Here is a 19,805-nt window from a genome sequence, read left to right as displayed (position 1 = left end):
TTAAACTGACCCACTCGACCATCGAATGCAGGTTCAAGTCTAAATGGAGGCTCATTCCCATACCGGGAGTCGAACTCGGGCCACCTGGGTGAGAACCAGGAATCCTAACCGCTAGACCATATGGGAGCAGATAAGATTTTGTGTATGTAATATAAAAAAAAAAATTAATAAAGTAAAAAGTCATTACTTGCTTTAATTTATCCATGTTGCGATGGGGTGAAAATGTCTGGTCTCGCTAGTGCAGTAGGTAGTGTGTCAGTCTTAGTTTGAACTTCAAATGGGGTACTTTTCTTTCCTATTTTCATGGCTTTTTTCTTCCACCAGACTTGAAGGCCACAGCTCTTTTACATTGAATGCCAAAACATTATCAATCAAAAATCAAGGAAAGCCAAATTGACGGAGAGGACAATGGTGCTTCTGACCTCCTTGACAACTTGGAGTGATAAGGGAGAGATTGTAATTATTCAAAACCTAAAGCCAAAATAGTATCTTGTGCAAAATGAAGAAAAGGCACATTCAGATTTTTGGCCACAAAACCACTTTCATCCAGAAACATTAAACTGACCCACTCGACCATCGAATGCAGGTTCAAGTCAAAATGGAGGCTCATTCCCATACCAGGAGTCGAACCCAGGCCACCTGGGTGAGAACCAGGAATCCTAACCGCTAGACCATACGGGAGGAGATAAGGTTTAGAGTAAGTAATATAAAAATAAATAAAAGAACAAAATAAAAGTCATTACTTGCTTTAATTTATCCATGTTGCGATGGGGTGAAAATGTCTGGTCTCGCTAGTGCAGTAGGTAGTGTGTAAGTCTTAGTTTGAACTTCAAATGGGGTACTTTTCTTTCCTATTTTCATGGCTTTTTTCTTCCACCAGACTTGAAGGCCACAGCTCTTTTACATTGAATGCCAAAACATTATCAATCAAAAATCAAGGAAAGCCAAATTGACGGACAGGACAATGGTGCTTCTGACTTCCTTGACAACTTGGAGCGATAAGGGAGAGATGGGAATTATTCAAAACCTAAAGCCAAAATAGTATCTTGTGCAAAATGAAGAAAAGGCACATTCAGATTTTTGGCCACAAAAGCACTTTCATCCAGAAACATTAAACTGACCCACTCGACCATCGAATGCAGGTTCAAGTCTAAATGGAGGCTCATTCCCATACCGGGAGTCGAACTCGGGCCACCTGGGTGAGAACCAGGAATCCTAACCGCTAGACCATATGGGAGCAGATAAGATTTTGTGTATGTAATATAAAAAAAAAAATTAATAAAGTAAAAAGTCATTACTTGCTTTAATTTATCCATGTTGCGATGGGGTGAAAATGTCTGGTCTCGCTAGTGCAGTAGGTAGTGTGTCAGTCTTAGTTTGAACTTCAAATGGGGTACTTTTCTTTCCTATTTTCATGGCTTTTTTCTTCCACCAGACTTGAAGGCCACAGCTCTTTTACATTGAATGCCAAAACATTATCAATCAAAAATCAAGGAAAGCCAAATTGACGGAGAGGACAATGGTGCTTCTGACTTCCTTGTCAACTTGGAGTGATAAGGGAGAGATGGTAATTATTCAAAACCTAAAGCCAAAATAGTATCTTGTGCAAAATGAAGAAAAGGCACATTCAGATTTTTGGCAACAAAACCACTTTCATCCAGAAACATTAAACTGACCCACTCGACCATCGAATGCAGGTTCAAGTCAAAATGGAGGCTCATTCCCATACCAGGAGTCGAACCCAGGCCACCTGGGTGAGAACCAGGAATCCTAACCGCTAGACCATACGGGAGGAGATAAGGTTTAGAGTAAGTAATATAAAAATAAATAAAAGAACAAAATAAAAGTCATTACTTGCTTTAATTTATCCATGTTGCGATGGGGTGAAAATGTCTGGTCTCGCTAGTGCAGTAGGTAGTGTGTCAGTCTTAGTTTGAACTTCAAATGGGGTACTTTTCTTTCCTATTTTCATGGCTTTTTTCTTCCACCAGACTTGAAGGCCACAGCTCTTTTACATTGAATGCCAAAACATTATCAATCAAAAATCAAGGAAAGCCAAATTGACGGACAGGACAATGGTGCTTCTGACTTCCTTGACAACTTGGAGCGATAAGGGAGAGATGGGAATTATTCAAAACCTAAAGCCAAAATAGTATCTTGTGCAAAATGAAGAAAAGGCACATTCAGATTTTTGGCCACAAAAGCACTTTCATCCAGAAACATTAAACTGACCCACTCGACCATCGAATGCAGGTTCAAGTCTAAATGGAGGCTCATTCCCATACCGGGAGTCGAACTCGGGCCACCTGGGTGAGAACCAGGAATCCTAACCACTAGACCATATGGGAGCAGATAAGATTTTGTGTATGTAATATAAAAAAAAAAATTAATAAAGTAAAAAGTCATTACTTGCTTTAATTTATCCATGTTGCGATGGGGTGAAAATGTCTGGTCTCGCTAGTGCAGTAGGTAGTGTGTCAGTCTTAGTTTGAACTTCAAATGGGGTACTTTTCTTTCCTATTTTCATGGCTTTTTTCTTCCACCAGACTTGAAGGCCACAGCTCTTTTACATTGAATGCCAAAACATTATCAATCAAAAATCAAGGAAAGCCAAATTGACGGAGAGGACAATGGTGCTTCTGACTTCCTTGTCAACTTGGAGTGATAAGGGAGAGATGGTAATTATTCAAAACCTAAAGCCAAAATAGTATCTTGTGCAAAATGAAGAAAAGGCACATTCAGATTTTTGGCAACAAAACCACTTTCATCCAGAAACATTAAACTGACCCACTCGACCATCGAATGCAGGTTCAAGTCAAAATGGAGGCTCATTCCCATACCAGGAGTCGAACCCAGGCCACCTGGGTGAGAACCAGGAATCCTAACCGCTAGACCATACGGGAGGAGATAAGGTTTAGAGTAAGTAATATAAAAATAAATAAAAGAACAAAATAAAAGTCATTACTTGCTTTAATTTATCCATGTTGCGATGGGGTGAAAATGTCTGGTCTCGCTAGTGCAGTAGGTAGTGTGTCAGTCTTAGTTTGAACTTCAAATGGGGTACTTTTCTTTCCTATTTTCATGGCTTTTTTCTTCCACCAGACTTGAAGGCCACAGCTCTTTTACATTGAATGCCAAAACATTATCAATCAAAAATCAAGGAAAGCCAAATTGACGGACAGGACAATGGTGCTTCTGACTTCCTTGACAACTTGGAGCGATAAGGGAGAGATGGGAATTATTCAAAACCTAAAGCCAAAATAGTATCGTGTGCAAAATGAAGAAAAGGCACATTCAGATTTTTGGCCACAAAAGCACTTTCATCCAGAAACATTAAACTGACCCACTCGACCATCGAATGCAGGTTCAAGTCTAAATGGAGGCTCATTCCCATACCGGGAGTCGAACTCGGGCCACCTGGGTGAGAACCAGGAATCCTAACCGCTAGACCATATGGGAGCAGATAAGATTTTGTGTATGTAATATAAAAAAAAAAATTAATAAAGTAAAAAGTCATTACTTGCTTTAATTTATCCATGTTGCGATGGGGTGAAAATGTCTGGTCTCGCTAGTGCAGTAGGTAGTGTGTCAGTCTTAGTTTGAACTTCAAATGGGGTACTTTTCTTTCCTATTTTCATGGCTTTTTTCTTCCACCAGACTTGAAGGCCACAGCTCTTTTACATTGAATGCCAAAACATTATCAATCAAAAATCAAGGAAAGCCAAATTGACGGAGAGGACAATGGTGCTTCTGACCTCCTTGACAACTTGGAGTGATAAGGGAGAGATTGTAATTATTCAAAACCTAAAGCCAAAATAGTATCTTGTGCAAAATGAAGAAAAGGCACATTCAGATTTTTGGCCACAAAACCACTTTCATCCAGAAACATTAAACTGACCCACTCGACCATCGAATGCAGGTTCAAGTCAAAATGGAGGCTCATTCCCATACCAGGAGTCGAACCCAGGCCACCTGGGTGAGAACCAGGAATCCTAACCGCTAGACCATACGGGAGGAGATAAGGTTTAGAGTAAGTAATATAAAAATAAATAAAAGAACAAAATAAAAGTCATTACTTGCTTTAATTTATCCATGTTGCGATGGGGTGAAAATGTCTGGTCTCGCTAGTGCAGTAGGTAGTGTGTAAGTCTTAGTTTGAACTTCAAATGGGGTACTTTTCTTTCCTATTTTCATGGCTTTTTTCTTCCACCAGACTTGAAGGCCACAGCTCTTTTACATTGAATGCCAAAACATTATCAATCAAAAATCAAGGAAAGCCAAATTGACGGACAGGACAATGGTGCTTCTGACTTCCTTGACAACTTGGAGCGATAAGGGAGAGATGGGAATTATTCAAAACCTAAAGCCAAAATAGTATCTTGTGCAAAATGAAGAAAAGGCACATTCAGATTTTTGGCCACAAAAGCACTTTCATCCAGAAACATTAAACTGACCCACTCGACCATCGAATGCAGGTTCAAGTCTAAATGGAGTCTCATTCCCATACCGTGAGTCGAACCCGGGCCACCTGGGTGAAAACAAGGAATCCTAACCGCTAGACCATATGGGAGCAGATAAGGCTTTGTGTATGTAATATTAAAAAAAAAATTAATAAAGCAAAAAGTCATTACTTGCTTTAATTTATCCATGTTGCGATGGGGTGAAAATGTCTGGTCTCGCTAGTGCAGTAGGTAGTGTGTCAGTCTTAGTTTGAACTTCAAATGGGGTACTTTTCTTTCCTATTTTCATGGCTTTTTTCTTCCACCAGACTTGAAGGCCACAGCTCTTTTACATTGAATGCCAAAACATTATCAATCAAAAATCAAGGAAAGCCAAATTGACGGACAGGACAATGGTGCTTCTGACTTCCTTGACAACTTGGAGTGATAAGGGAGAGATGGGAATTATTCAAAACCTAAAGCCAAAATAGTATCTTGTGCAAAATGAAGAAAAGGCACTTTCAGATTTTTGGCCACAAAAGCACTTTCATCCAGAAACATTAAACTGACCCACTCGACCATCGAATGCAGGTTCAAGTCTAAATGGAGGCTCATTCCCATACCAGGAGTCGAACCCGGGCCACAACCAGGAATCCTAACCGCTAGACCATATGGGAGCAGATAAGGTTTAGAGTAAGTAATATGAAAATAAATAAAAGAACAAAATAAAAGTCATTACTTGCTTTAATTTATCCATGTTGCGATGGGGTGAAAATGTCTGGTCTCGCTAGTGCAGTAGGTAGTGTGTCAGTATTAGTTTGAACTTCAAATGGGGTACTTTTCTTTCCTATTTTCATGGCTTTTTTCTTCCACCAGACTTGAAGGCCACAGCTCTTTTACATTGAATGCCAAAACATTATCAATCAAAAATGAAGGAAAGCCAAATTGACGGAGAGGACAATGGTGCTTCTGACCTCCTTGACAACTTGGAGTGATAAGGGAGAGATGGTAATTATTCAAAACCTAAAGCCAAAATAGTATCTTGTGCAAAATGAAGAAAAGGAACATTCAGATTATTGGCCACAAAAGCGCTTTCATCCAGAAACATTAAACTGACCCACTCGACCACTAAATGCAGGTTAAAGTCTAAATGGAGTCTCATTCCCATACCGGGAGTCGAACCCGGGCCACCTGGGTGAAAACCAGGAATCCTAACCGCTAGACCATATGAGAGCAGATAAGGTTTAGAGTAAGTAGTATAAAAATAAATAAAAGAACAAAATAAAAGTCATTACTTGCTTTAATTTATCCATGTTGCGATGGGGTGAAAATGTCTGGTCTCGCTAGTGCAGTAGGTAGTGTGTCAGTATTAGTTTGAACTTCAAATGGGGTACTTTTCTTTCCTATTTTCATGGCTTTTTTCTTCCACCAGACTTGAAGGCCACAGCTCTTTTACATTGAATGCCAAAACATTATCAATCAAAAATGAAGGAAAGCCAAATTGACGGAGAGGACAATGGTGCTTCTGACCTCCTTGACAACTTGGAGTGATAAGGGAGAGATGGTAATTATTCAAAACCTAAAGCCAAAATAGTATCTTGTGCAAAATGAAGAAAAGGCACATTTAGATTTTTGGCCACAAAAGCACTTTCATCCAGTAACATTAAACTGACCCACTTGACCAACGAATGCAGGTTCAAGTCTAAATGGAGGCTCATTCCCATACCGGGAGTCGAATCGGGGCCAACTGGGTGAGAACCAGGAATCCTAACCGCTAGACCATACGGGAGGAGATAAGGTTTTGTGTATGTAATATAAAAAAAATAAATTAATAAAGTAAAAAGTCATTACTTGCTTTAATTTATCCATGTTGCGATGGGGTGAAAATGTCTGGTCTCGCTAGTGCAGTAGGTAGTGTGTCAGTCTTAGTTTGAACTTCAAATGGGGTACTTTTCTTTCCTATTTTCATGGCTTTTTTCTTCCACCAGACTTGAAGGCCACAGCTCTTTTACATTGAATGCCAAAACATTATCAATCAAAAATGAAGGAAAGCCAAATTGACGGAGGGGACAATGGTGCTTCTGACCTCCTTGACAACTTGGAGTGATAAGGGAGAGATGGTAATTATTCAAAACCTAAAGCCAAAATAGTATCTTGTGCAAAATGAAGAAAAGGTACATTCAGATTTTTGGCCACAAAAGCACTTTCATCCAGAAACATTAAACTGACCCACTCGACCATCGAATGCAGGTTCAAGTCTAAATGGAGGCTCATTCCCATATCGGGAGTCGAACCCAGGCCACCTGGGTGAGAACCAGGAATCCTAACCGCTAGACCATACGGGAGGAGATAAGGTTTTGTGTATGTAATATAAAAAAAATAAATTAATAAAGTAAAAAGTCATTACTTGCTTTAATTTATCCATGTTGCGATGGGGTGAAAATGTCTGGTCTCGCTAGTGCAGTAGGTAGTGTGTCAGTCTTAGTTTGAACTTCAAATGGGGTACTTTTCTTTCCTATTTTCATGGCTTTTTTCTTCCACCAGACTTGAAGGCCACAGCTCTTTTACATTGAATGCCAAAACATTATCAATCAAAAATCAAGGAAAGCCAAATTGACGGACAGGACAATGGTGCTTCTGACTTCCTTGACAACTTGGAGCGATAAGGGAGAGATGGGAATTATTCAAAACCTAAAGCCAAAATAGTATCTTGTGCAAAATGAAGAAAAGGCACATTCAGATTTTTGGCCACAAAAGCACTTTCATCCAGAAACATTAAACTGACCCACTCGACCATCGAATGCAGGTTCAAGTCTAAATGGAGGCTCATTCCCATACCGGGAGTATGGGAACCCGGGCCACCTGGGTGAAAACCAGGAATCCTAACCGCTAGACCATATGGGAGCAGATAAGGTTTAGAGTAAGTAGTATGGGAAGCGCAGTAGGAAGCGTGTCAGTCTCATTATCTGAAGGTTGTGAGTTCGATCCTCACACGAGGCACTGTTCAGTGAGTTTTTGTCTTCCTCCATTCATGCATGAAATCGGGTTTTTCTGCCGAAACGTTTTTAATATATGAGGAAAGTGTTGTTGATTTCCTTGTCATTTTTGAGTGAGTAGAAGAGATGGGAATGATTTGAGTTTTAAATCCAAAATAGGATCTTGCCTAAAAAGAAACAATATTAAAGCAAAGTCCCAATCAGATTGGGTGAAATAGTCTGATGGTTTCTTATTTATTGGCGAAACTAGTTCATTAAAAAAAGGAAAATGAGCCAAACTGACAGGATAAAGGGGTTGTTGACTTGGAGTGAGAAGGGAACAATAGGAATTATTTGAGTTTTCAAGCTCAAATAGGATCTGGTGAAAAGAGGAGGAATGGGTAAACAAAGATAAGTTAGAATTTATGGCCACAAAGAGCACTTTTATCCTATAACGCTCAACCTTTGAAAGTGCAAGACTAGTAAAAGATTCTTTGCCATACCAGGAGTCAAACCCGGTCCACCTGGGTGAAAACCAGGAATCCTAACCGCTAGACCATATGGGAGCAGTTATTAAATATAATGAGTAATGGACTAAGAAAAAGTGGGAATAAAGAAAATATATATATATTATTTCATTTTGCCGCTTTGAGCTTGTCTACAAACATGTGGTGGTTGCCTCGTTAGCGCAGTAGGAAGCGTGTCAGTCTCATAATCTGAAGGTCGTGAGTTTGATCCTCACACGAGGCACTGTTCAGTGAGTTTTTGTATTCCTCCATTCATGCAGGTAATCGGGTTTTTCTGCCAAAACGTTTTTTATAAATGAGGAAAATGTGGTTGATTTCCTTGTCATTTTTGAGTGAGTAGAAGAGATGGGAATGATTTGAGCTTTAAATCCAAAATATTATCTTGCCTAAAAAGAAACAATATTAAAGCAAAGTCCCAATCAGATTGGGTGAAATAGTCTGATGGTTTCTTATTTATTGGTGAAACTAGTTCATTAAAAAAAGGAAAATGAGCCAAACTGACAGGATAAAGGGGTTGTTGACTTGGAGTGAGAAGGGAACAATAGGAATTATTTGAGTTTTCAAGCTCAAATAGGATCTGGTGAAAAGAGGAGGAATGGGTAAACAAAGATAAGTTAGAAATTATGGCCACAAAGAGCACTTTTATCCTATAACGCTCAACCTTTGAAAGTGCAAGACTAGTAAAAGATTCTTTGCCATACCAGGAGTCAAACCCGGTCCACCTGGGTGAAAACCAGGAATCCTAACCGCTAGACCATATGGGAGCAGTTATTAAATATAATGAGTCATGGACTAAGAAAAAGTGGGAATAAAGAAAATATATATATATTTTTTCATTTTGCCGCTTTGAGTTTGTCTACAAACATCTGGTGGTTGCCTCGTTAGCGCAGTAGGAAGCGTGTCAGACTTATAATCTGAAGGTTGTGAGTTCGATCCTCACACGAGGCACTGTTCAGTGAGTTTTTGTATTCCTCCATTCATGCAGGCAATCGGGTTTTTCTGCCAAAACGTTTTTTATAAATGAGGAAAGTGTTGTTGATTTCCTTTTCATTTTTGAGTGAGTAGAAGAGATGGGAATGATTTGAGCTTTAAATCCAAAATAGGATCTTGCCTAAAAAGAAACAATATTAAAGCAAAGTCCCAATCAGATTGGGTGATATAGTCTGATGGTTTCTTATTTATTGGCGAAACTAGTTCATTAAAAAAAGGAAAATGAGCCAAACTGACAGGATAAAGGGGTTGTTGACTTGGAGTGAGAAGGGAACAATAGGAATTATTTGAGTTTTCAAGCTCAAATAGGATCTGGTGAAAAGAGGAGGAATGGGTAAACAAAGATAAGTTAGAAATTATGGCCACAAAGAGCACTTTTATCCTATAACGCTCAACCTTTGAAAGTGCAAGACTAGTAAAAGGTTCTTTCCCATAACAGAAGTCGAACCCAGGCCACCTGGGTGAAAACCAAGATTCCTAACCGCTAGAACATATGGGAGCAGTTGTTAATTATAATGAGTCATGGACTAAGAAAAAGTGGGAATAAAGAAAATATATATATATTTTTTCATTTTGCCGCTTTGAGCTTGCCTACAAACATCTTGTGGTTGCCTCGTTAGCACAGTAGGAAGCGTGTCAGTCTCATAATCTGAAGGTCGTGAGTTCGATCCTCACACGAGGCACTGTTCAGTACGTTTTTGTATTCCTCCATTCATGCAGGCAATCAGGTTTTTCTGCCAAAACGTTTTTTATAAATGAGGAAAGTGTTGTTGACTTCCTTGTCATTTTTGAGTGAGTAGAAGAGATGGGAATGATTTGAGCTTTAAATCCAAAATAGGATCTTGCCTAAAAAGAAACAATATTAAAGCAAAGTCCCAATCAGATTGGGTGAAATAGTCTGATGGTTTCTTATTTATTGGCGAAACTAGTTCATTAAAAAAAGGAAAATGAGCCAAACTGACAGGTTAAAGGGGTTGTTGACTTGGAGTGAGAAGGGAACAATAGGAATTATTTGAGTTTTCAAGCTCAAATAGGATCTGGTGAAAAGAGGAGGAATGGGTAAACAAAGATAAGTTAGAATTTATGGCCACAAAGAGCACTTTTATCCTATAACGCTCAACCTTTGAAAGTGCAAGACTAGTAAAAGATTCTTTGCCATACCGGAAGTCAAACCCGGTCCACCTGGGTGAAAACCAGGAATCCTAACCGCTAGACCATATGGGAGCAATTGTTAAGTATAATGAGTCATGGACTAAGAAAAAGTGGGAATAAAGAAAATATATATATATTTTTTCATTTTGCCGCTTTGAGCTTGTCTACAAACATCTTTTGGTTGCCTCGTTAGCGCAGTAGGAAGCGTGTCAGTCTCATAATCTGAAGGTCGTCAGTTCGATCCTCACACAAGGCACTGTTCAGTGAGTTTTTGTATTCCTCCATTCATGCAGGAAATAGGGTTTTTCTGCCGAAACGTTTTTAATATATGAGGAAAGTGTTGTTGATTTCCTTGTCATTTTTGAGTGAGTAGAAGAGATGGGAATGATTTGAGTTTTAAATCCAAAATAGGATCTTGCCTAAAAAGAAACAATATTAAAGCAAAGTCCCAATCAGATTGGGTGAAATAGTCTGATGGTTTCTTATTTATTGGCGAAACTAGTTCATTAAAAAAAGGAAAATGAGCCAAACTGACAGGATAAAGGGGTTGTTGACTTGGAGTGAGAAGGGAACAATAGGAATTATTTGAGTTTTCAAGCTCAAATAGGATCTGGTGAAAAGAGGAGGAATGGGTAAACAAAGATAAGTTAGAATTTATGGCCACAAAGAGCACTTTTATCCTATAACGCTCAACCTTTGAAAGTGCAAGACTAGTAAAAGATTCTTTGCCATACCGGAAGTCAAACCCGGGCCACGTGGGTGAAAACCAGGAATCCTAACCGCTAGACCATATGGGAGCAATTGTTAAGTATAATGAGTCATGGACTAAGAAAAAGTGGGAATAAAGAAAATATATATATATTTTTTCATTTTGCCGCTTTGAGCTTGTCTACAAACATCTGGTGGTTGCCTCGTTAGCGCAGTAGGAAGCGTGTCAGTCTCATAATCTGAAGGTCGTGAGTTCGATCCTCACACAAGGCACTGTTCAGTGAGTTTTTGTATTCCTCCATTCATGCAGGAAATCGGGTTTTTCTGCCGAAACGTTTTTAATATATGAGGAAAGTGTTGTTGATTTCCTTGTCATTTTTGAGTGAGTAGAAGAGATGGGAATGATTTGAGTTTTAAATCCAAAATAGGATCTTGCCTAAAAAGAAACAATATTAAAGCAAAGTCCCAATCAGATTGGGTGAAATAGTCTGATGGTTTCTTATTTATTGGCGAAACTAGTTCATTAAAAAAAGGAAAATGAGCCAAACTGACAGGATAAAGGGGTTGTTGACTTGGAGTGAGAAGGGATCTGGTGAAAAGAGGAGGAATGGGTAAACAAAGATAAGTTAGAATTTATGGCCACAAAGAGCACTTTTATCCTATAACGCTCAACCTTTGAAAGTGCAAGACTAGTAAAAGATTCTTTGCCATACCGGAAGTCAAACCCAGGCCACCTGGGTGAAAACCAGGAATCCTAACCGCTAGACCATATGGGAGCAATTGTTAAGTATAATGAGTCATGGACTAAGAAAAAGTGGGAATAAAGAAAATATATATATATTTTTTCATTTTGCCGCTTTGAGCTTGTCTACAAACATCTGGTGGTTGCCTCGTTAGCGCAGGAGGAAGCGTGTCAGTCTCATAATCTGAAGGTTGTGAGTTTGATCCTCACACGAGGCACTGTTCAGTGAGTTTTTGTCTTCCTCCATTCATGCAGGAAATCGGGTTTTTCTGCCGAAACGTTTTTAATATATGAGGAAAGTGTTGTTGATTTCCTTGTCATTTTTGAGTGAGTAGAAGAGATGGGAATGATTTGAGTTTTAAATCCAAAATAGGATCTTGCCTAAAAAGAAACAATATTAAAGCAAAGTCCCAATCAGATTGGGTGAAATAGTCTGATGGTTTCTTATTTATTGGCGAAACTAGTTCATTAAAAAAAGGAAAATGAGCCAAACTGACAGGATAAAGGGGTTGTTGACTTGGAGTGAGAAGGGAACAATAGGAATTATTTGAGTTTTCAAGCTCAAATAGGATCTGGTGAAAAGAGGAGGAATGGGTAAACAAAGATAAGTTAGAATTTATGGCCACAAAGAGCACTTTTATCCTATAACGCTCAACCTTTGAAAGTGCAAGACTAGTAAAAGATTCTTTGCCATACCGGAAGTCAAACCCGGGCCACCTGGGTGAAAACCAGGAATCCTAACCGCTAGACCATATGGGAGCAATTGTTAAGTATAATGAGTCATGGACTAAGAAAAAGTGGGAATAAAGAAAAAAAATATATATATTTTTTCATTTTGCCGCTTTGAGCTTGTCTACAAACATCTTTTGGTTGCCTCGTTAGCGCAGTAGGAAGCGTGTCAGTCTCATTATCTGAAGGTTGTGAGTTCGATCCTCACACGAGGCACTGTTCAGTGAGTTTTTGTCTTCCTCCATTCATGCATGAAATCGGCTTTTTCTGCCGAAACGTTTTTAATATATGAGGAAAGTGTTGTTGATTTCCTTGTCATTTTTGAGTGAGTAGAAGAGATGGGAATGATTTGAGTTTTAAATCCAAAATAGGATCTTGCCTAAAAAGAAACAATATTAAAGCAAAGTCCCAATCAGATTGGGTGAAATAGTCTGATGGTTTCTTATTTATTGGCGAAACTAGTTCATTAAAAAAAGGAAAATGAGCCAAACTGACAGGATAAAGGGGTTGTTGACTTGGAGTGAGAAGGGAACAATAGGAATTATTTGAGTTTTCAAGCTCAAATAGGATCTGGTGAAAAGAGGAGGAATGGGTAAACAAAGATAAGTTAGAATTTATGGCCACAAAGAGCACTTTTATCCTATAACGCTCAACCTATGAAAGTGCAAGACTAGTAAAAGATTCTTTGCCATACCGGAAGTCAAACCCGGGCCACCTGGGTGAAAACCAGGAATCCTAACCGCTAGACCATATGGGAGCAATTGTTAAGTATAATGAGTCATGGACTAAGAAAAAGTGGGAATAAAGAAAATATATATATATTTTTTCATTTTGCCGCTTTGAGCTTGTCTACAAACATCTGGTGGTTGCCTCATTAGCGCAGTAGGAAGCGTGTCAGTCTCATAATCTGAAGGTCGTGAGTTCGATCCTCACACAAGGCACTGTTCAGTGAGTTTTTGTATTCCTCCATTCATGCAGGAAATCGGGTTTTTCTGCCGAAACGTTTTTAATATATGAGGAAAGTGTTGTTGATTTCCTTGTCATTTTTGAGTGAGTAGAAGAGATGGGAATGATTTGAGTTTTAAATCCAAAATAGGATCTTGCCTAAAAAGAAACAATATTAAAGCAAAGTCCCAATCAGATTGGGTGAAATAGTCTGATGGTTTCTTATTTATTGGCGAAACTAGTTCATTAAAAAAAGGAAAATGAGCCAAACTGACAGGATAAAGGGGTTGTTGACTTGGAGTGAGAAGGGATCTGGTGAAAAGAGGAGGAATGGGTAAACAAAGATAAGTTAGAATTTATGGCCACAAAGAGCACTTTTATCCTATAACGCTCAACCTTTGAAAGTGCAAGACTAGTAAAAGATTCTTTGCCATACCGGAAGTCAAACCCAGGCCACCTGGGTGAAAACCAGGAATCCTAACCGCTAGACCATATGGGAGCAATTGTTAAGTATAATGAGTCATGGACTAAGAAAAAGTGGGAATAAAGAAAATATATATATATTTTTTCATTTTGCCGCTTTGAGCTTGTCTACAAACATCTGGTGGTTGCCTCGTTAGCGCAGGAGGAAGCGTGTCAGTCTCATAATCTGAAGGTTGTGAGTTTGATCCTCACACGAGGCACTGTTCAGTGAGTTTTTGTCTTCCTCCATTCATGCAGGAAATCGGGTTTTTCTGCCGAAACGTTTTTAATATATGAGGAAAGTGTTGTTGATTTCCTTGTCATTTTTGAGTGAGTAGAAGAGATGGGAATGATTTGAGTTTTAAATCCAAAATAGGATCTTGCCTAAAAAGAAACAATATTAAAGCAAAGTCCCAATCAGATTGGGTGAAATAGTCTGATGGTTTCTTATTTATTGGCGAAACTAGTTCATTAAAAAAAGGAAAATGAGCCAAACTGACAGGATAAAGGGGTTGTTGACTTGGAGTGAGAAGGGAACAATAGGAATTATTTGAGTTTTCAAGCTCAAATAGGATCTGGTGAAAAGAGGAGGAATGGGTAAACAAAGATAAGTTAGAATTTATGGCCACAAAGAGCACTTTTATCCTATAACGCTCAACCTTTGAAAGTGCAAGACTAGTAAAAGGTTCTTTCCCATACCAGGAGTCGAACCCAGGGCACCTGGGTGAAAACCAGGAATCCTAACCGCTAGACCATATGGGAGCAGTTATTAAGTATAATGAGTCATGGACTAAGAAAAAGTGGGAATAAAGAAAATATATATATATTTTTTCATTTTGCCACTTTGAGCTTGTCTACAAACATTTGGTGGTTGCCTCGTTAGCGCAGTAGGAAGCGTGTCAGTCTCATTATCTGAAGGTTGTGAGTTCGATCCTCACACGAGGCACTGTTCAGTGAGTTTTTGTATTCCTCCATTCATGCATGAAATCGGGTTTTTCTGCCGAAACGTTTTTAATATATGAGGAAAGTGTTGTTGATTTCCTTGTCATTTTTGAGTGAGTAGAAGAGATGGGAATGATTTGAGTTTTAAATCCAAAATAGGATCTTGCCTAAAAAGAAACAATATTAAAGCAAAGTCCAAATCAGATTGGGTGAAACAGTCTGATGGTTTCTTATTTATTGGCGAAACTAGTTCATTAAAAAAAGGAAAATGAGCCAAACTGACAGGATAAAGGGGTTGTTGACTTGGAGTGAGAAGGGAACAATAGGAATTATTTGAGTTTTCAAGCTCAAATAGGATCTGGTGAAAAGAGGAGGAATGGGTAAACAAAGATAAGTTAGAATTTATGGCCACAAAGAGCACTTTTATCCTATAACGCTCAACCTTTGAAAGTGCAAGACTAGTAAAAGATTCTTTGCCATACCGGGAGTCAAACCCGGGCCACCTGGGTGAAAACCAGGAATCCTAACCGCTAGACCATATGGGAGCAATTGTTAAGTATAATGAGTCATGGACTAAGAAAAAGTGGGAATAAAGAAAATATATATATATTTTTTCATTTTGCCGCTTTGAGCTTGTCTACAAACATCTTTTGGTTGCCTCGTTAGCGCAGTAGGAAGCGTGTCAGTCTCATTATCTGAAGGTTGTGAGTTCGATCCTCACACGAGGCACTGTTCAGTGAGTTTTTGTCTTCCTCCATTCATGCATGAAATCGGCTTTTTCTGCCGAAACGTTTTTAATATATGAGGAAAGTGTTGTTGATTTCCTTGTCATTTTTGAGTGAGTAGAAGAGATGGGAATGATTTGAGTTTTAAATCCAAAATAGGATCTTGCCTAAAAAGAAACAATATTAAAGCAAAGTCCCAATCAGATTGGGTGAAATAGTCTGATGGTTTCTTATTTATTGGCGAAACTAGTTCATTAAAAAAAGGAAAATGAGCCAAACTGACAGGATAAAGGGGTTGTTGACTTGGAGTGAGAAGGGAACAATAGGAATTATTTGAGTTTTCAAGCTCAAATAGGATCTGGTGAAAAGAGGAGGAATGGGTAAACAAAGATAAGTTAGAATTTATGGCCACAAAGAGCACTTTTATCCTATAACGCTCAACCTTTGAAAGTGCAAGACTAGTAAAAGGTTCTTTCCCATACCAGGAGTCGAACCCAGGGCACCTGGGTGAAAACCAGGAATCCTAACCGCTAGACCATATGGGAGCAGTTATTAAGTATAATGAGTCATGGACTAAGAAAAAGTGGGAATAAAGAAAATATATATATATTTTTTCATTTTGCCACTTTGAGCTTGTCTACAAACATTTGGTGGTTGCCTCGTTAGCGCAGTAGGAAGCGTGTCAGTCTCATTATCTGAAGGTTGTGAGTTCGATCCTCACACGAGGCACTGTTCAGTGAGTTTTTGTATTCCTCCATTCATGCATGAAATCGGGTTTTTCTGCCGAAACGTTTTTAATATATGAGGAAAGTGTTGTTGATTTCCTTGTCATTTTTGAGTGAGTAGAAGAGATGGGAATGATTTGAGTTTTAAATCCAAAATAGGATCTTGCCTAAAAAGAAACAATATTAAAGCAAAGTCCAAATCAGATTGGGTGAAATAGTCTGATGGTTTCTTATTTATTGGCGAAACTAGTTCATTAAAAAAAGGAAAATGAGCCAAACTGACAGGATAAAGGGGTTGTTGACTTGGAGTGAGAAGGGAACAATAGGAATTATTTGAGTTTTCAAGCTCAAATAGGATCTGGTGAAAAGAGGAGGAATGGGTAAACAAAGATAAGTTAGAATTTATGGCCACAAAGAGCACTTTTATCCTATAACGCTCAACCTTTGAAAGTGCAAGACTAGTAAAAGATTCTTTGCCATACCGGAAGTCAAACCCGGGCCACCTGGGTGAAAACCAGGAATCCTAACCGCTAGACCATATGGGAGCAATTGTTAAGTATAATGAGTCATGGACTAAGAAAAAGTGGGAATAAAGAAAATATATATATATTTTTTCATTTTGCCGCTTTGAGCTTGTCTACAAACATCTTTTGGTTGCCTCGTTAGCGCAGTAGGAAGCGTGTCAGTCTCATTATCTGAAGGTTGTGAGTTCGATCCTCACACGAGGCACTGTTCAGTGAGTTTTTGTCTTCCTCCATTCATGCATGAAATCGGCTTTTTCTGCCGAAACGTTTTTAATATATGAGGAAAGTGTTGTTGATTTCCTTGTCATTTTTGAGTGAGTAGAAGAGATGGGAATGATTTGAGTTTTAAATCCAAAATAGGATCTTGCCTAAAAAGAAACAATATTAAAGCAAAGTCCCAATCAGATTGGGTGAAATAGTCTGATGGTTTCTTATTTATTGGCGAAACTAGTTCATTAAAAAAAGGAAAATGAGCCAAACTGACAGGATAAAGGGGTTGTTGACTTGGAGTGAGAAGGGAACAATAGGAATTATTTGAGTTTTCAAGCTCAAATAGGATCTGGTGAAAAGAGGAGGAATGGGTAAACAAAGATAAGTTAGAATTTATGGCCACAAAGAGCACTTTTATCCTATAACGCTCAACCTTTGAAAGTGCAAGACTAGTAAAAGATTCTTTGCCATACCGGAAGTCAAACCCGGGCCACCTGGGTGAAAACCAGGAATCCTAACCGCTAGACCATATGGGAGCAATTGTTAAGTATAATGAGTCATGGACTAAGAAAAAGTGGGAATAAAGAAAATATATATATATTTTTTCATTTTGCCGCTTTGAGCTTGTCTACAAACATCTGGTGGTTGCCTCGTTAGCGCAGTAGGAAGCGTGTCAGTCTCATAATCTGAAGGTCGTGAGTTCGATCCTCACACAAGGCACTGTTCAGTGAGTTTTTGTATTCCTCCATTCATGCAGGAAATCGGGTTTTTCTGCCGAAACGTTTTTAATATATGAGGAAAGTGTTGTTGATTTCCTTGTCATTTTTGAGTGAGTAGAAGAGATGGGAATGATTTGAGTTTTAAATCCAAAATAGGATCTTGCCTAAAAAGAAACAATATTAAAGCAAAGTCCCAATCAGATTGGGTGAAATAGTCTGATGGTTTCTTATTTATTGGCGAAACTAGTTCATTAAAAAAAGGAAAATGAGCCAAACTGACAGGATAAAGGGGTTGTTGACTTGGAGTGAGAAGGGATCTGGTGAAAAGAGGAGGAATGGGTAAACAAAGATAAGTTAGAATTTATGGCCACAAAGAGCACTTTTATCCTATAACGCTCAACCTTTGAAAGTGCAAGACTAGTAAAAGATTCTTTGCCATACCGGAAGTCAAACCCAGGCCACCTGGGTGAAAACCAGGAATCCTAACCGCTAGACCATATGGGAGCAATTGTTAAGTATAATGAGTCATGGACTAAGAAAAAGTGGGAATAAAGAAAATATATATATATTTTTTCATTTTGCCGCTTTGAGCTTGTCTACAAACATCTGGTGGTTGCCTCGTTAGCGCAGGAGGAAGCGTGTCAGTCTCATAATCTGAAGGTTGTGAGTTTGATCCTCACACGAGGCACTGTTCAGTGAGTTTTTGTCTTCCTCCATTCATGCAGGAAATCGGGTTTTTCTGCCGAAACGTTTTTAATATATGAGGAAAGTGTTGTTGATTTCCTTGTCATTTTTGAGTGAGTAGAAGAGATGGGAATGATTTGAGTTTTAAATCCAAAATAGGATCTTGCCTAAAAAGAAACAATATTAAAGCAAAGTCCCAATCAGATTGGGTGAACTAGTCTGATGGTTTCTTATTTATTGGCGAAACTAGTTCATTAAAAAAAGGAAAATGAGCCAAACTGACAGGATAAAGGGGTTGTTGACTTGGAGTGAGAAGGGAACAATAGGAATTATTTGAGTTTTCAAGCTCAAATAGGATCTGGTGAAAAGAGGAGGAATGGGTAAACAAAGATAAGTTAGAATTTATGGCCACAAAGAGCACTTTTATCCTATAACGCTCAACCTTTGAAAGTGCAAGACTAGTAAAAGGTTCTTTCCCATACCAGGAGTCGAACCCAGGGCACCTGGGTGAAAACCAGGAATCCTAACCGCTAGACCATATGGGAGCAATTATTAAGTATAATGAGTCATGGACTAAGAAAAAGTGGGAATAAAGAAAATATATATATATTTTTTCATTTTGCCACTTTGAGCTTGTCTACAAACATTTGGTGGTTGCCTCGTTAGCGCAGTAGGAAGCGTGTCAGTCTCATTATCTGAAGGTTGTGAGTTCGATCCTCACACGAGGCACTGTTCAGTGAGTTTTTGTATTCCTCCATTCATGCATGAAATCGGGTTTTTCTGCCGAAACGTTTTTAATATATGAGGAAAGTGTTGTTGATTTCCTTGTCATTTTTGAGTGAATAGAAGAGATGGGAATGATTTGAGTTTTAAATCCAAAATAGGATCTTGCCTAAAAAGAAACAATATTAAAGCAAAGTCCAAATCAGATTGGGTGAAATAGTCTGATGGTTTCTTATTTATTGGCGAAACTAGTTCATTAAAAAAAGGAAAATGAGCCAAACTGACAGGATAAAGGGGTTGTTGACTTGGAGTGAGAAGGGAACAATAGGAATTATTTGAGTTTTCAAGCTCAAATAGGATCTGGTGAAAAGAGGAGGAATGGGTAAACAAAGATAAGTTAGAATTTATGGCCACAAAGAGCACTTTTATCCTATAACGCTCAACCTTTGAAAGTGCAAGACTAGTAAAAGATTCTTTGCCATACCGGAAGTCAAACCCGGGCCACCTGGGTGAAAACCAGGAATCCTAACCGCTAGACCATATGGGAGCAATTGTTAAGTATAATGAGTCATGGACTAAGAAAAAGTGGGAATAAAGAAAATATATATATATTTTTTCATTTTGCCGCTTTGAGCTTGTCTACAAACATCTTTTGGTTGCCTCGTTAGCGCAGTAGGAAGCGTGTCAGTCTCATAATCTGAAGGTCGTGAGTTCGATCCTCACACAAGGCACTGTTCAGTGAGTTTTTGTATTCCTCCATTCATGCAGGAAATCGGGTTTTTCTGCCGAAACGTTTTTAATATATGAGGAAAGTGTTGTTGATTTCCTTGTCATTTTTGAGTGAGTAGAAGAGATGGGAATGATTTGAGTTTTAAATCCAAAAT

General features: G+C 38.6%; 11 non-coding genes across 11 annotated transcripts; 1 reads left to right on the top strand and 10 right to left on the bottom strand.

The window, feature by feature from the left end:
- Positions 1–54: 54 nt before the first annotated feature.
- TRNAE-CUC (transfer RNA glutamic acid (anticodon CUC)) lies at positions 55–126 on the bottom strand. The gene has a single exon. It is a non-coding gene; the product is annotated as a tRNA-Glu (tRNA).
- A 483-nt stretch (positions 127–609) lies between these two features.
- Positions 610–681, bottom strand: TRNAE-CUC (transfer RNA glutamic acid (anticodon CUC)). Its single transcript has one exon. It is a non-coding gene; the product is annotated as a tRNA-Glu (tRNA).
- Positions 682–1,165: 484 nt separating this feature from the next.
- On the bottom strand, positions 1,166–1,237 carry TRNAE-CUC (transfer RNA glutamic acid (anticodon CUC)). The gene has a single exon. It is a non-coding gene; the product is annotated as a tRNA-Glu (tRNA).
- A 483-nt stretch (positions 1,238–1,720) lies between these two features.
- On the bottom strand, positions 1,721–1,792 carry TRNAE-CUC (transfer RNA glutamic acid (anticodon CUC)). Its single transcript has one exon. It is a non-coding gene; the product is annotated as a tRNA-Glu (tRNA).
- A 484-nt stretch (positions 1,793–2,276) lies between these two features.
- TRNAE-CUC (transfer RNA glutamic acid (anticodon CUC)) lies at positions 2,277–2,348 on the bottom strand. Its single transcript has one exon. It is a non-coding gene; the product is annotated as a tRNA-Glu (tRNA).
- A 483-nt stretch (positions 2,349–2,831) lies between these two features.
- Positions 2,832–2,903, bottom strand: TRNAE-CUC (transfer RNA glutamic acid (anticodon CUC)). Its single transcript has one exon. It is a non-coding gene; the product is annotated as a tRNA-Glu (tRNA).
- A 484-nt stretch (positions 2,904–3,387) lies between these two features.
- Positions 3,388–3,459, bottom strand: TRNAE-CUC (transfer RNA glutamic acid (anticodon CUC)). The gene has a single exon. It is a non-coding gene; the product is annotated as a tRNA-Glu (tRNA).
- A 483-nt stretch (positions 3,460–3,942) lies between these two features.
- TRNAE-CUC (transfer RNA glutamic acid (anticodon CUC)) lies at positions 3,943–4,014 on the bottom strand. Its single transcript has one exon. It is a non-coding gene; the product is annotated as a tRNA-Glu (tRNA).
- Positions 4,015–5,600: 1,586 nt separating this feature from the next.
- On the bottom strand, positions 5,601–5,672 carry TRNAE-UUC (transfer RNA glutamic acid (anticodon UUC)). Its single transcript has one exon. It is a non-coding gene; the product is annotated as a tRNA-Glu (tRNA).
- Positions 5,673–6,712: 1,040 nt separating this feature from the next.
- TRNAE-CUC (transfer RNA glutamic acid (anticodon CUC)) lies at positions 6,713–6,784 on the bottom strand. Its single transcript has one exon. It is a non-coding gene; the product is annotated as a tRNA-Glu (tRNA).
- Positions 6,785–8,816: 2,032 nt separating this feature from the next.
- TRNAI-UAU (transfer RNA isoleucine (anticodon UAU)) lies at positions 8,817–8,889 on the top strand. The gene has a single exon. It is a non-coding gene; the product is annotated as a tRNA-Ile (tRNA).
- Positions 8,890–19,805: the final 10,916 nt, after the last annotated feature.

This window comes from Rhinoderma darwinii, chromosome 3, assembly GCF_050947455.1.
Source record: "Rhinoderma darwinii isolate aRhiDar2 chromosome 3, aRhiDar2.hap1, whole genome shotgun sequence".
In the NCBI taxonomy this organism is placed as follows: domain Eukaryota; kingdom Metazoa; phylum Chordata; class Amphibia; order Anura; family Rhinodermatidae; genus Rhinoderma; species Rhinoderma darwinii.
The sequence above is the reverse complement of the archived record's forward strand: the minus strand, read 5'-3'. Positions and strand labels throughout refer to the sequence as shown.